The sequence below is a fragment of the Ranitomeya variabilis genome, chromosome 2 (assembly GCF_051348905.1).
Source record: "Ranitomeya variabilis isolate aRanVar5 chromosome 2, aRanVar5.hap1, whole genome shotgun sequence".
NCBI classification, from domain to species: domain Eukaryota; kingdom Metazoa; phylum Chordata; class Amphibia; order Anura; family Dendrobatidae; genus Ranitomeya; species Ranitomeya variabilis.
In genome coordinates this window covers 385,154,404-385,169,090 of record NC_135233.1, presented here as the reverse complement: position 1 = coordinate 385,169,090, position 14,687 = coordinate 385,154,404, and the positions used below count along the sequence as shown (strand labels likewise).

Below are 14,687 nucleotides of genomic sequence, written 5' to 3'. Positions count from 1 at the left end.
GTTCTTGCTGGATACGTTTTTTCGTCATAGACTAACATTAGCGACGCATTTGCGACACATTGCCAAACGTCGCGTCCGTTTTGCGACGCTTGGGCGTGTGGTAGTGGACCGTTGGGAGAAAAAAACCTTACATGTAACGTTTTTTGCTCCCGACGGTCCACTTTTTCCGACCGCGCATGCGCGGCCGGAGCTCCGCCCCCACCTCCCCGCACTTCCCCGCACCTCACAATGGGGCAGCGGATGCGTGGGAAAAATGCATCCGCTGCCCCCGTTGTGCGGCGGAGACCACACTAGCGTCGGGAACGTCGGCCTGACGCACAGCGACGGGTTGTTCCCGACGCTAGTGTGAAACTAGCCTTAGTCAGGAGAAGCTGAGGAGCTGCAGCCGGTTTACATCAGCCACCCCTGTACCAGAGAGGAGATTGTGAGTTGTGTATATGAGCTGGTATCTCTGGTGTGTGTGTGTGTGTGTGTGTGTGTGTGTGTGTGTGTGTGTGTGTGGTATCTGTAGTGTGTGTGTAACTAGTATGTGTGTGATATCTGTAGTATGATGTGTGTGTGTGTGATATCTGTAGTGTGTGTGTGTGTGTGTTATCTGTAGTGTGTGTGTGTGTGTGTGTGATATCTGTAGTATGATGTGTGTGTGTGATATCTGTAGTATGTCTGTGTGTGTGTGTGTGATATCTGTAGTGTGTGTGTGATAACTGTAGTATGTGTGTGATATCTGTAATATGATGTGTGTGTGATATCTGTAGTGTGTGTAATAACTGATGTGTGTGTGTGTGTGTGTGATATCTGTAGTATGATGTGTGTGTGTGATATCTGTAGTGTGTGTGTGTGATATCTGTAGTATGTGTGTGTGTGAGGCAGCGGCGTAACTACTACGGTCGCAGCTGCAAGCGGCTCTGGCAGGTCAGGGGGCGGTGAGTCCCCTTGAGCCTGTCTCCCTTATGCTTGTGTCCCCATGTGCCTGTCTCCCTTGTCCCCTTATGCTTGTGTCCCTTGTCCCCGTGTGCCAGTCTCCCTTGCCCATTAGTCCCTGTGTGTCCCCTTGAGCCTGTCTCCCTTATGCTTGTGTCCCCGTGTGCCAGTCTCCCTTGCCCATTAGTCCCTGTGTGTCCCCATGTGCCTGTCTCCTATGTCCCCTTGTGCTTGTGTCAGTCTCCTTTGTCCCCTTGTGCTTGTGTCAGTCTCCTTTGCCCACTAGTCCCTGTGTGTCAGTCTCCCTTTCCCACTTGTCCCTGTGTGTCCCCTTGTGCTTGTATCCCTTGTTCCCTTGTGTCAGTCTCTTGCTCACTAGTCCCTATGTGTCCCCTTGTGCCTGTCTCCCTTGTCCCCTTGTGCTTGTCCCTTGTCCCCGTGTGTCAGTTTCCATTGCCCACTAGTCCCCTTGTATCAGTCTCCCTTGCCCACTATTCCCCGTGTGTCAGTCTCCCTTGCCCACTAGTCCGTGTCCCCGTGTGCCAGTCTCTCTTGTCCACTAGTCCCCGTGTGCCCTTTGTGTCAGTCTCCCTTGCCCACTTGTGTCAGTCTCCCTTGCCCACTAGACTCCTTGTATCCTTCTCCCCTGCCTCCTAGCCCCCATGTGTCCCCTAGTGCCTGTCTTCCTTGCCCCCTTGTTCCCTCTCCTCTGCCCCCTCGTCACCATTTGCTCGTGTCTTTGTCACTGCCCCTGTATGGAGGGGCTGCATTATACTATGAGGGGGGCTGCATTGTATTCTATGGGGCTTACATTGAATTTTATGGCGGGGGGGGCCCCATTTGGAAGTTCGCACCGGGGCCCATAACTTTGTAGTTACGCCACTGCACCAGAGTACACCCCGGACACTGCCAGGAGGATCAGTGTGAGGACGATCATCTTCTGCATCCTGTGTCTGATGTAACGGAGCAACATAAAATAACCAGGAAGAAGCAGAAAGCACAATACCCATTCACACTGCACATAGAGGGAAGGGAGGGATGTGACCGGAGCTCAGACTCACACCAATACGAGCTGCGATCTGCAGATCACAGGATGGAAAGTAACAGAGTGAAAGTGAAAATAGGAGATGATTCAGAAAAGCTCGTACTGACCGGACAATCATGTTGTTTGGTCACTTTTACTGCACAATGAACGCCGTAAAATAAACCCTCCAGAAATGTAACAATTGCATTTTTTTCACCACATCATGAATTTTCTTTCCCACTACTGTAGTGATACAAAACATTTCTCCAGTTATAATAAGCAATTACACCATCGCACATTGCTGTCCTCTAGTAGAAACTAAAAAACACAGTGTCAAAAAAGTTTTAAAAATATTAAAATAATTAATCTCTTTACGGGTTTCAAAAAAGTTCAGAACTTATTTAAAGCCACAATCAGTAAAAAAAATAATTAAAATCTTGATATTTTGAGACTCATACTGACCTGGAGAATCACGATGTCAGGTTGTTTTTATTATACAATGGATGTTGGAAAAACAACTGCGCCTTAAACCCCCAAAAATGGCGCAATTGCTTTTTTTTACCTTTCTACTTCACTTGGATTTTTTTCTGTTTTCCAGTACATTATATAATAACGTTCCACAAATATCAGGACGCTGTATGATTCGGAGATGGCAGACATGGCACCACCCACGTATCTACAGTGCCATAAAATCGTAATACATCACATATTTCTGCTTAGAAAAGCGCACTGGAAACTTTGCCACATTTTGACTTGCTGACTTCCCTCAGCAAGTAGGGTGAAGAGATTCAGCATCTCACAGAGCCATATTTGCAGCCACAGGCCCCGAGGACAGAATAATAGAACTCGTAAATCTTCAACAAAGACTTTTCAGAATCTGTTCCTCTGCTCACCTGTCATGTGACCTGAGAATGTCAGGAGACCACAAGGTCCTTCATCCTCTCCCCAAACTGGATGGTGGAGCAGAGAGCGGAGGGCTCCATCATTGTAGTCAACTGTATCTGAGTCAAAATAGAGCAGTTGGGAGGCAAGTGGAAAATAAGCACCAGCATCAGGTTCTGGGGGTAATACTGGCTGGGCTGGATGTTTACTGGCCAGGAGACAGCCCTATCTGAAGAGTGCATGTCCCACAGTGCTACCTAAAGTGTGGAACTGGCTGAATTGAAAGAAAAAGTGATAGGTAAAAATGTATTGCAAATGTATTTTTTACTGAATGCAACTTTAGATAATTAGTTCCAGCTAAGGATTTCAGTTTCCATGTTCCCACCACAAGAAGTTGGACTACGGAATCAGCATGGCACAACTGCACTCGGCTGCTAACGTGGTGCCAGCCAATTATTGCTGCCCTCCAATATGGCCCATGTTGTGTGCGGCCACTAGTGGTCTCACCCCTTGTATGTGGTCTGTGCCGTGTACGGCCTCTAGGGGGCTCTCTACTTCTATAGGGTCTGAGCCATGTTTGGCCTCTAGTGGGCTCACTACTTGTATAGTGTATGTGCCGTGGGCGGCCTCTAGGGGACTCTCTACTTGCATAGGTTCTGTGCCATGGACGGCCTCTAGGGGGCTCTCTACTTGTATAAGGTCTGTGCCGTGTGTAACATCTAGGGGGCTCTCTTCTTGTATAGGGTCTGTGCCGTGGACGGCCTCTAGAGGGCTCAGTGCTTGTATAGCGTTTGAGCCATGTATGACCTCTAGTGGGCTCACTACTTGTATAAGGTATGTGCCATTGATGGCCTTTACGGGGTTCTCTACTTCTATAGGGTCTGTGCCGTGTATGGCCTCAAGGGAGCTCACTATTTGCATATGGTCTGTGCCGTGTATGACCTCTAGGGGCTCACTACTTGCATAGGGTCTATGCCGTGTGCGGCCTGTAAGGGGCTCACTACTTGCATATGGTCTTTGCCATGTATGGCCTCTAGGGGGCTTACTACATGCATAGGGTCTGTGCCATGTACAGCCTCTAGGGAGTCACTACAGTCATAGGATCTGTGCCATGTACAGTCTCTAGGGGGCTCACTGCTTGTACTGTAAATGATCTGTGCCATAGATGGCTTCTAGAGGGCTCAATACTTATATATAGTCTGTGCCATGGACGACCTCTAGGGGGATCACTACTTATATATGGTATGTGCCATGTATAACCTCTAGAGGGCTCACTAATTATATAGGGTCTGTGTTGTGTATGGCCTCTAGGGGGCTCAGTGCTTGTATACGGTCTGTGCTGTGTACTGTCTCTAGGGGGCTCACTACTTGTATAGGGTCTGTGCCAAGGATGGCCTTTACGGGGTTCTCTACTTGTATAGGGTCTGTGCCATGTCCGGCTTCTATGGGGGTCACTACTTACATAGGGTCTGTGCAGTGTAAGGCCTCTAGCGGGGTCACTACTTGCATAGGGTCTGTGCCGTGTACGTCATCTAAGTGGATCACTACTTGCATATCTGTTATGACCCCAGTGGACAGGGTCTCAGAGGAACGTGTAAGTCTGCAAGATACAAAAATCCAGCTCATAGGGCTGTGGTAACTGGGTTGACCAAATAGCTACTCCTAACGCCAACACTAGAAGTAGCCGGGGATCATGCCTACGGTGATCGCTAGATGACTCGCGCCAGCCGGAGAATCTAACTACCCCTAGGAGAAGAAAACAAAGACCTCTCTTGCCTCCAGAGAAAGGGACCCCAAAGCAAGATACAAGCCCCCCACAAATAATAACGGTGAGGTAAGAGGAAATGACAAACACAGAAATGAACCAGGTTCAGCAAAGAGAGGCCAGCTTACTAATAGCAGAATATAGCAAGATAACTTATCTGGTCAACAAAAACCCTATAAAAATCCACGCTGGAGATTCAAGAACCCCCGAACCGTCTAACGGTCCGGGGGGAGAACACCAGCCCCCTAGAGTTTCCAGCAAAGGTCAGGATACAGATAGGAACAAGCTGGACAAAAATACCAAACAAAACAAAAGCAAAAAAGCAAAGAAGCAGACTTAGCTTGAAAAACAGGAACCAGGATCAGAGGACAAGAGCACAACAGATTAGCTCTGATTTCAACGATGCCAGGCATTGAACTGAAGGTCCAGGGAGCTTATATAGCAACGCCCCTGAACTAACGGCCCAGGTGAGGATATAGGAAAAGACAGACGCTCCAGAGTCAAATCACTAATGACCACTAGAGGGAGCAAAAAACAAAATCACAACAGTACCCCCCCCCCTTAGTGAGGGGTCACCGAACCCTCACCACGACCACCAGGGCGATCAGGATGAGCGGCATGAAAGGCACGAACTAAATCGGCCGCATGAACATCAGAGGCAACCACCCAGGAATTATCTTCCTGACCATAGCCCTTCCACTTGACCAGGTACTGAAGCCTCCGCCTGGAGAGACGAGAATCCAAGATCTTCTCCACCACGTACTCCAACTCGCCCTCAACCAACACCGGAGCAGGAGGCTCAGCAGAAGGAACTACAGGCACAACGTACCGCCGCAACAAGGACCTATGAAACACGTTGTGGATAGCAAACGACACAGGTAGATCCAGGCGAAAGGATACAGGATTAAGAATTTCCAATATCTTGTAAGGACCAATAAAACGAGGTTTAAATTTGGGAGAGGAAACCTTCATAGGAACAAAGCGGGAAGAAAGCCACACCAAATCCCCAACACGTAGTCGGGGACCCACACCGCGGCGGCGGTTGGCAAAGCGCTGAGCCCTCTCCTGTGACAACTTCAAGTTGTCCACCACAAGATTCCAGATCCGCTGCAACCTATCCACCACAGAATCCACCCCAGGGCAGTCAGAAGGTTCCACATGACCCGAAGAAAAACGAGGGTGGAAACCAGAGTTGCAGAAAAACGGCGAAACCAAGGTGGCGGAACTAGCCCGATTATTAAGGGCAAACTCAGCTAACGGCAAGAAGGTCACCCAATCGTCCTGATCAGCAGAGACAAAACACCTCAAATAAGCCTCCAAAGTCTGATTAGTTCGCTCCGTCTGTCCATTAGTCTGCTGATGGAAAGCAGACGAAAACGACAAGTCAATGCCCATCCTACTACAAAAGGATCGCCAGAATCTGGAAACGAACTGGGATCCTCTGTCTGACACAATATTCTCAGGGATGCCGTGCAAACAAACCACGTTCTGGAAAAACACAGGAACCAGATCGGAAGAGGAAGGCAGTTTAGGCAAAGGAACCAAATGGACCATCTTGGAGAAGCGATCACATATCACCCAGATAACAGACATGCCCTGAGACACCGGAAGATCAGAAATGAAATCCATGGAGATATGTGTCCAAGGTCTCTTAGGGACAGGCAAGGGCAAGAGCAACCCGCTGGCACGAGAACAGCAAGGCTTAGCTCGAGCACAAGTCCCACATGACTGTACAAATGACCGCACATCCCTAGACAAGGAAGGCCACCAAAAGGATCTGGCCACCAGATCTCTGGTGCCAAAAATTCCTGGGTGACCTGCCAACACCGAGGAATGAACCTCGGAAATGACTCTGCTGGTCCACTTATCAGGCACAAACAGTCTGTCAGGTGGACAAGAATCAGGCCTATCAGCCTGAAATCTCTGCAACACACGTCGCAGATCAGGAGAAATAGCTGACAAGATAATACCATCCTTAAGAATACCAACAGGTTCAGCGACTCCAGGAGCATCAGGCACAAAGCTCCTGGAAAGAGCATCGGCCTTCACATTCTTTGAACCTGGTAAATACAAGACAACAAAGTCAAAACGGGAGAAAAACAATGACCAGCGGGCCTGTCTAGGATTCAGGCGTTTAGCAGACTCGAGATACATCAGATTTTTGTGATCAGTCAAGACCACCACACGATGCTTAGCACCCTCGAGCCAATGACGCCACTCCTCAAATGCCCATTTCATGGCCAACAACTCCCGATTGCCCACATCATAATTTCGCTCCGCAGGCGAAAACTTCCTAGAGAAAAAGGCGCAAGGTCTCATAACAGAGCAACCAGGGCCTCTCTGCGACAAAACGGCCCCTGCTCCAATCTCTGAAGCATCCACCTCAACTTGAAAGGGAAGCGAGACATCAGGCTGGCACAAAACAGGCGCCGAAGTAAACCGACGTTTCAACTCTTGGAAAGCCTCCACGGCAGCAGGAGCCCAATTAACCACATCGGAGCCCTTCTTGGTCATATCCGTCAAAGGTTTCACAATGCTAGAAAAGTTAGCGATAAAACGACGGTAGAAGTTAGCGAAACCCAAGAACTTCTGAAGACTCTTAACTGACGAGGGCTGAGTCCAATCAAGAATAGCTCGGACCTTGACTGGGTCCATCTCCACAGCAGAAGGGGAAAAAATGAACCCCAAAAAGGGAACCTTCTGTACACCAAAAAGACACTTTGAGCCCTTGACAAACAAAGAATTTTCACGCAAAATTTTAAAGACCATCCTGACCTGCTCCACATGCGAGTCCCAATTATCAGAAAAAAACAGAATATCATCCAGATAAACGATCAGAAATTTATCCAGATAGTTCCGGAAAATGTCATGCATAAAGGACTGAAAAACTGAAGGGGCATTAGAGAGCCCAAAAGGCATCACCAAGTACTCAAAATGACCTTCGGGCGTATTGAATGCGGTTTTCCATTCATCCCCTTGCTTAATGCGCACAAGGTTGTACGCACCACGAAGGTCTATCTTGGTAAACCACTTGGCACCTTTAATCCGGGCAAACAAGTCAGACAACAGCGGCAAAGGATACTGAAATTTGACAGTGATCTTATTTAAAAGCCGATAGTCAATACAAGGCCTCAAAGATCCGTCCTTTTTAGCCACAAAAAAGAATCCCGCACCAAGAGGGGAAGAAGACGGACGGATGTGTCCTTTCTCCAGAGACTCCTTGATATATGAACGCATCGCGGTATGTTCAGGTACCGACAGATTAAACAGTCTTCCCTTAGGAAATTTACTGCCTGGAATCAAATCTATTGCACAGTCACATTCCCTATGAGGAGGCAATGCACTGGACCTGGACTCGCTAAAGACATCCTGATAATCAGACAAGTACTCCGGAACTTCCGAAGGCGTAGAAGAAGCAATAGACACAGGCAGGGAATCCTCATGAATACCACGACAGCCCCAACTAGACACTGACATAGCCTTCCAGTCAAGGACTGGATTATGGGTCTGTAACCATGGCAGCCCCAAAACAACCAAATCATGCATTTTATGTAGAACGAGAAAACGTATCACCTCGCGGTGTTCAGGAGTCATGCACATGGTAACCTGTGTCCAATACGGCGGCTTATTTTCTGCCAATGGCGTAGCATCAATACCCCTAAGAGGGATAGGATTTTCTAATGGTTCAAGAATAAAACCACAGCGCTTAGCAAATGAGAGATCCATAAGACTCAGGGCAGCACCTGAATCTACAAACGCCATGACAGGATAAGATGACAGTGAGCAAATCAAAGTTACAGACAGAATAAACTTAGGATGCAAATTACCAACGGTGACAGGACTAACAACCTTAGATATACGTTTAGAGCATGCTGAGATAACATGTGTAGAATCACCACAGTAGTAGCACAAGCCATTCCGGCGTCTATGAATTTTCCTCTCATTTCTAGTCAGGATTCTATCACATTGCATCAAATCAGGTGTCCGTTCAGACAACACCATGAGGGAATTTGCGGTTTTTCTATCACATTGCATCACATCAGGTGTCTGTTCAGACAACAACATGAGGGAATTTGCGGTTTTGCGCTCCCGCAACCGCCGGTCAATTTGAATAGCCAGGGACATGGTATCATTCAGACCTGTGGGAATGGGAAAACCCACCATAACATTCTTAATGGCCTCAGAAAGGCCATTTCTAAAATTAGCGGCCAGTGCACACTCGTTCCAATGTGTCAGCACGGACCATTTCCGAAATTTTTGGCAATACACCTCAGCCTCGTCCTGGCCCTGAGACATAGCCAGCAAGGCTTTCTCTGCCTGAATCTCAAGATTGGGTTCCTCATAAAGTAAACCGAGCGCCAGAAAAAACGCATCAATATCAGCCAATGCCGGATCTCCTGGCGCCAACGAAAAAGCCCAATCCTGAGGGTCACCCCGTAAGAATGAAATAACAATTTTTACTTGTTGAGCAGAGTCTCCAGACGAACAAGGTTTCAGGGACAAAAATAATTTACAATTATTCCTGAAATTCCTAAACTTAAAACGGTCTCCTGAAAACAGTTCAGGAATCGGAATCTTGGGTTCAGACCTAGGATTTCTGGTAACATAATCTTGTATACCCTGCACACGAGCGGCAAGCTGGTCCACACTTGTAATCAAGGTCTGGACATTCATGTCTGCAGCAAGATTAAGCCACTCTGAGGTAAAGGGGAAAAGAAAAAAAAAAATGAGAGAGGGAAAAAAAAACTCAAAATTTTCTTTCTTATAATCCCACTTCTGCAATGCATTAAACATTTAATACTGGCCTGGCATACTGTTATGACCCCAGTGGACAGGGTCTCAGAGGAACGTGTAAGTCTGCAAGATACAAAAATCCAGCTCATAGGGCTGTGGTAACTGGGTTGACCAAATAGCTACTCCTAACGCCAACACTAGAAGTAGCCGGGGATCATGCCTACGGTGATCGCTAGATGACTCGCGCCAGCCGGAGAATCTAACTACCCCTAGGAGAAGAAAACAAAGACCTCTCTTGCCTCCAGAGAAAGGGACCCCAAAGCAAGATACAAGACCCCCACAAATAATAACGGTGAGGTAAGAGGAAATGACAAACACAGAAATGAACCAGGTTCAGCAAAGAGAGGCCAGCTTACTAATAGCAGAATATAGCAAGATAACTTATCTGGTCAACAAAAACCCTATAAAAATCCACGCTGGAGATTCAAGAACCCCCGAACCGTCTAACGGTCCGGGGGGAGAACACCAGCCCCCTAGAGCTTCCAGCAAAGGTCAGGATACAGATAGGAACAAGCTGGACAAAAATACCAAACAAAACAAAAGCAAAAAAGCAAAGAAGCAGACTTAGCTTGAAAAACAGGAACCAGGATCAGAGGACAAGAGCACAACAGATTAGCTCTGATTTCAATGATGCCAGGCATTGAACTGAAGGTCCAGGGAGCTTATATAGCAACGCCCCTGAACTAACGGCCCAGGTGAGGATATAGGAAAAGACAGACGCTCCAGAGTCAAATCACTAATGACCACTAGAGGGAGCAAAAAGCAAAATCACAACACATATCGTCTGTGCCGTGTATGGCCTCTAGGGGCTCACTACTTGCATAGGGTCTGTGCAGTGTACGGCCTCTAGAGGGATCACTACTTGTATAGGGACTGTGCTATGTATGACTTCTAGGGTCTCAATACTTGCATAGGGTCTGTGCAGTGTACGGCCTCTAGGGGGTTCACTCCTTGTATAGGGTCTGTGCCGTCTATTGCTTCTAGGGGGTTCACTACTTGTATAGGGTCTGTGCCCTGTATGGCCTCTAAGGGGCTCACCTTTTGTATAGGGTCTGTACAGTGTATGGCTTCTAGAGAGCTCACTACTTTTATAGGGTCTGTGCAGAGTACAGCCTCTGGGGGGCTCACTGCTTGTAAATGGTCTGTGCTGTGTACTGCCTCTAGAGGGCTCAGTGCTTTTATATGGTCTGTGCTGTGTACTGCCTCTAGGGGGCTTACTACTCATATAGGGTCTGTTGTTATGATCCGGTGACTTTGGAGCTGCATGGAACTTTCTCTGGAGTAGGTGGAACCTGTACTGACCGCAAACCCTGCACTAACACCGCAACTAGAAGTAGCCGTGGGGTGTGCCTAACAAACCCTAGACACCTCGACACAGCCGGAGGACTACATACCCCTATAGATAGAAATAGGAATACTATCTTGCCTCAGAGCAGAACCCCAAAGGACAGGCAGCCACCCACGAATATTGACTGTGAGTAGGAGAGGAAAGACACACGCAGGCAGAAAAACAGAGTTCAGCAAAAGAGGCCAACTCTAGCTAAATAGGGAAAGATAGGACAGAATACTAAGCGGTCAGTATTAAAACCCTTCCAAAAACATCCACAGCAGAAAATACAAAAAGTTCCACAATCTAACTAAAGACATGGAATGTATATCTGCAACTCCAGAGAATCCATCAAGACTGAAAAGATTCTGACCCAATCAAGCTGGACAAAAAAACTGTGAATAGTACTGAATTATTAAGCACACAGCATGTGTGCAAAAGAAACAAAAACCAGACACTTATCCTTGCTGAATTTGGTAGCAAGGCAGAGGAACCAAGCAAGGACCAACACATCCAAAAACAATGGACAACTGGCAAGGACTAATGAATCCTGCAAGCCTAAATACCCCAGTCAGAGCTGCAATCAGCAGATACACCTGCACAGGACTGAAACTCAGGGACAACTGCATTACCACCTACAACCAGCGGAGGGAGCCCAAAAGCAGAATTCACAACAGTACCCCCCCCCCTTGAGGAGGGGTCACCGAACCCTCAGCAGAGCCCCCAGGCCGATCAGGACGAGCCAGATGAAAAGCATGAACCAAATCAGCAGCATGGACATCAGAGGCAAAAACTCAAGAATTATCCTCCTGGCCATAACCCTTCCATTTGACAAGATACTGAAGCCTCCGCCTCGAAAAACGAGAATCCAAAATCTTCTCAACCACATACTCAAACTCTCCATCAACCAACACAGGGGCCGGAGGATCAACAGAGGGAACAACGGGTACCACATATTTCTGCAATAAAGATCTATGGAAGACGTTATGGATAGCAAAAGAGGCCGGAAGCGCCAATCGAAAAGACACCGGATTAATAATCTCAGAAATCCTATAAGGACCAATAAACCGAGGCTTAAACTTAGGAGAAGAAACCTTCATAGGAACACGACGGGAAGACAACCAGACCAGATCCCCAACCCGAAGTCGGGAACAAACACACCGACGATGGTTAGCAAAACGTTGAGCCTCCTCCTGAGACAACATCAAATTGTCTACCACATGAGCCCAAATCTGCTGCAACCTGTCAAACACAGAATCCACACCAGGACAGTCAGAAGGCTCAAGCTGCCCAGAAGAAAAACGAGGATGAAAACCAAAATTACAAAAAAAAGGCGAAACCAAAGTAGCCGAACTAGCCCGATTATTAAGGGCAAACTCGGCCAATGGCAAAAAGGCCACCCAATCATCCTGATCAGCAGACACAAAGCATCTCAAATAAGTCTCCAAGGTCTGATTAGTTCGCTCGGTTTGGCCATTTGTCTGAGGATGAAATGCAGAGGAAAAAGATAAATCAATGCCCAGCCTAGCACAAAAGCATCATGTAAATTATGCAATACCAGAAATCGACAATCTTCCTGATGGGCTGGTGCCATGCGCATGGTCACCTGTGTCCAAAACTGGGGCTTATTTTTAGCCAAAGGTGTAGCATCAATGCCCCTTAAAGGAATAAGGTTCTGCAAAGGCTGCAAGGGAAAACCACAACACCTGGCAAACTCAAAGTCCATTAAGTTCAAAGCGGCGCCTGAATCCACAAACGCCATGACAGAAAATGATGACAATGAGCAGATCAGGGACACAGATAACAGAAATTTAGGTTGTACAGTACTGATGGTAAATGAACTCGCGATCCTCTTTGTCCACTTAGGGCAGACTGAAATAACATGAGAATCGTCACCACAATAATAACACAACCCATTCTGACGTCTAAATCCTTGTCGTTCTGTTCTAGACAGAATCCTATCACACTGCATTGGCTCAGGACTCTGCTCTGAGGACAACGCCACAGCGCGCACAGTTCTGCGCTCCCGCAAGCGCCGATCAATCTGAATGGCCAGAGACATAGAATCACTCAGACCGACAGGCGTGGGAAACCCCACCATAACATCTTTAACGGATTCAGAAAGACCCTTTCTGAAAATTGCCGCCAAAGCATCATCATTCCATTTAGTCAAAACAGACCATTTTCTAAATTTCTGACAATATAATTCTGCCGCCTCTTGACCCTGAGACAGGACCAACAAGGTCTTCTCCGCTTGATCCACAGAATTATGTTCATCATATAATAGTCCTAAAGCCTGAAAGAAGGAATCCAAACTAAGCAAAGCTGGATTCCCAGATTCCAGGGAAAATGCCCAATCCTGTGGATCACCACGCAGCAGGGAAATGACGATTTTAACCTGCTGAATGGAATCACCAGAGGATCGAGGTCTCAAAGCAAAAAACAGTTTACAGTTGTTTTTAAAACTCAAAAATTTAGACCTGTCACCAAAAAATAAATCAGGAGTAGGAATCTTCGGCTCTAAAACAGGAGTCAGAACAATATAATCAGAAATTCCCTGTACCCTAGCAGCAAGCTGGTCTACACGAGAAGCTAATTCCTGAACATCCATGCCAACACCAGACTCCTCAGCCACCCAGAGAAAAAGAGGAAAGATCAGGCAAAGCAGACTACAGAAAAAAAAATGACTCAACACCTTTCTTCCCTTCTTCTGAGATGCATTTAACTCATTGTTGGCCAGTTGTACTGTTATGATCCGGTGACTTTGGAGCCGCATGGAACTTTCTCTGGAGTAGGTGGAACCTGTACTGACCGCAAACCCTGAACTAACACCGCAACTAGAAGTAGCCGTGGGGTGTGCCTAACAAACCCTAGACACCTCGACACAGCCGGAGGACTAAATACCCCTATAGATAGAAATAGGATTACTATCTTGCCTCAGAGCAGAACCCCAAAGGATAGGCAGCCACCCACGAATATTGACTGTGAGTAGGAGAGGAAAGACACACGCAGGCAGAAAAACAGAGTTCAGCAAAAGAGGCCACTCTAGCTAAATAGGGAAAGATAGGACAGAATACTAAGCGGTCAGTATTAAAACCCTTCCAAAAACATCCACAGCAGAAAGTACAAAAAGTTCCACAATCTAACTAAAGACATGGAATGTATATCTGCAACTCCAGAGAATCCATCAAGACTGAGAAGATTCTGACCCAATCAAGCTGGACAAAAAAACAATGAATAGTACTGAATTATTAAGCACACAGCATGTGTGCAAAAGAAACAAAAACCAGACACTTATCTTTGCTGAATTTGGTATCAAGGCAGAGGAACCAAGCAAGGACCAACACCTCCTAAAACAATGGACAACTGGCAAGGACTAATGAATCCTGCAAGCCTAAATACCCCAGTCAGAGCTGCAATCAGCAGATACGCCTGCCCAGGACTGCAACTCAGGGACAACTGCATTACCACCTACAACCACCGGAGGGAGCCCAAAAGCAGAATTCACAACAGTCTGTGTTGTGTATGACTTCTAGGGGGCTCACTATTGTATAGGATTTGTGCCGTGTACGGCCTCTAGGGGTCTCACTACTTGTATAGGCTTTGTGCTGTGGACGGCCTCTATTGGGCTCACTACTAGAGATGAGCGAATTTGTTCGGAAAACATCGGCATACATAAATTCGGCATGAATATGGCACATTCGGATTCGTGATTGAAAAATCGGAGCAAAATTTTATAAAATCGGAAAAAATCAGTTACATTCAGTAAAAAGTGCGGGAAAATATCTGCATTGCCACTAAAGTATTTTGAACACTTTGGATAGTGATGGTGTATGATGAGTGGGTGACAAATGTTTGATGATGGTAGGGGGTTGGCAGAGTTCAGAGGAGCAGCGTGCTTGTAAACTTTTTTTTATTCTTCTAATTTTATGTGTGCACATTGCGACTAGCCAATCGGGGCAGGACACATCTAC

At 47.0% G+C, this 14,687-nt stretch overlaps 1 protein-coding gene across 1 annotated transcript in view; it reads right to left on the bottom strand.

The window, feature by feature from the left end:
• The window catches only part of LOC143806200 (class I histocompatibility antigen, F10 alpha chain-like), a 63,989-nt gene extending 62,052 nt beyond the window's left edge, over positions 1-1,937 (bottom strand). Inside the window, exon 1 of the mRNA XM_077286322.1 lies at positions 1,810-1,937. The gene's annotated coding sequence lies outside the window, so the exon portion shown is untranslated. The remainder of the gene's footprint in view (positions 1-1,809) is intronic.
• Positions 1,938-14,687: the final 12,750 nt, after the last annotated feature.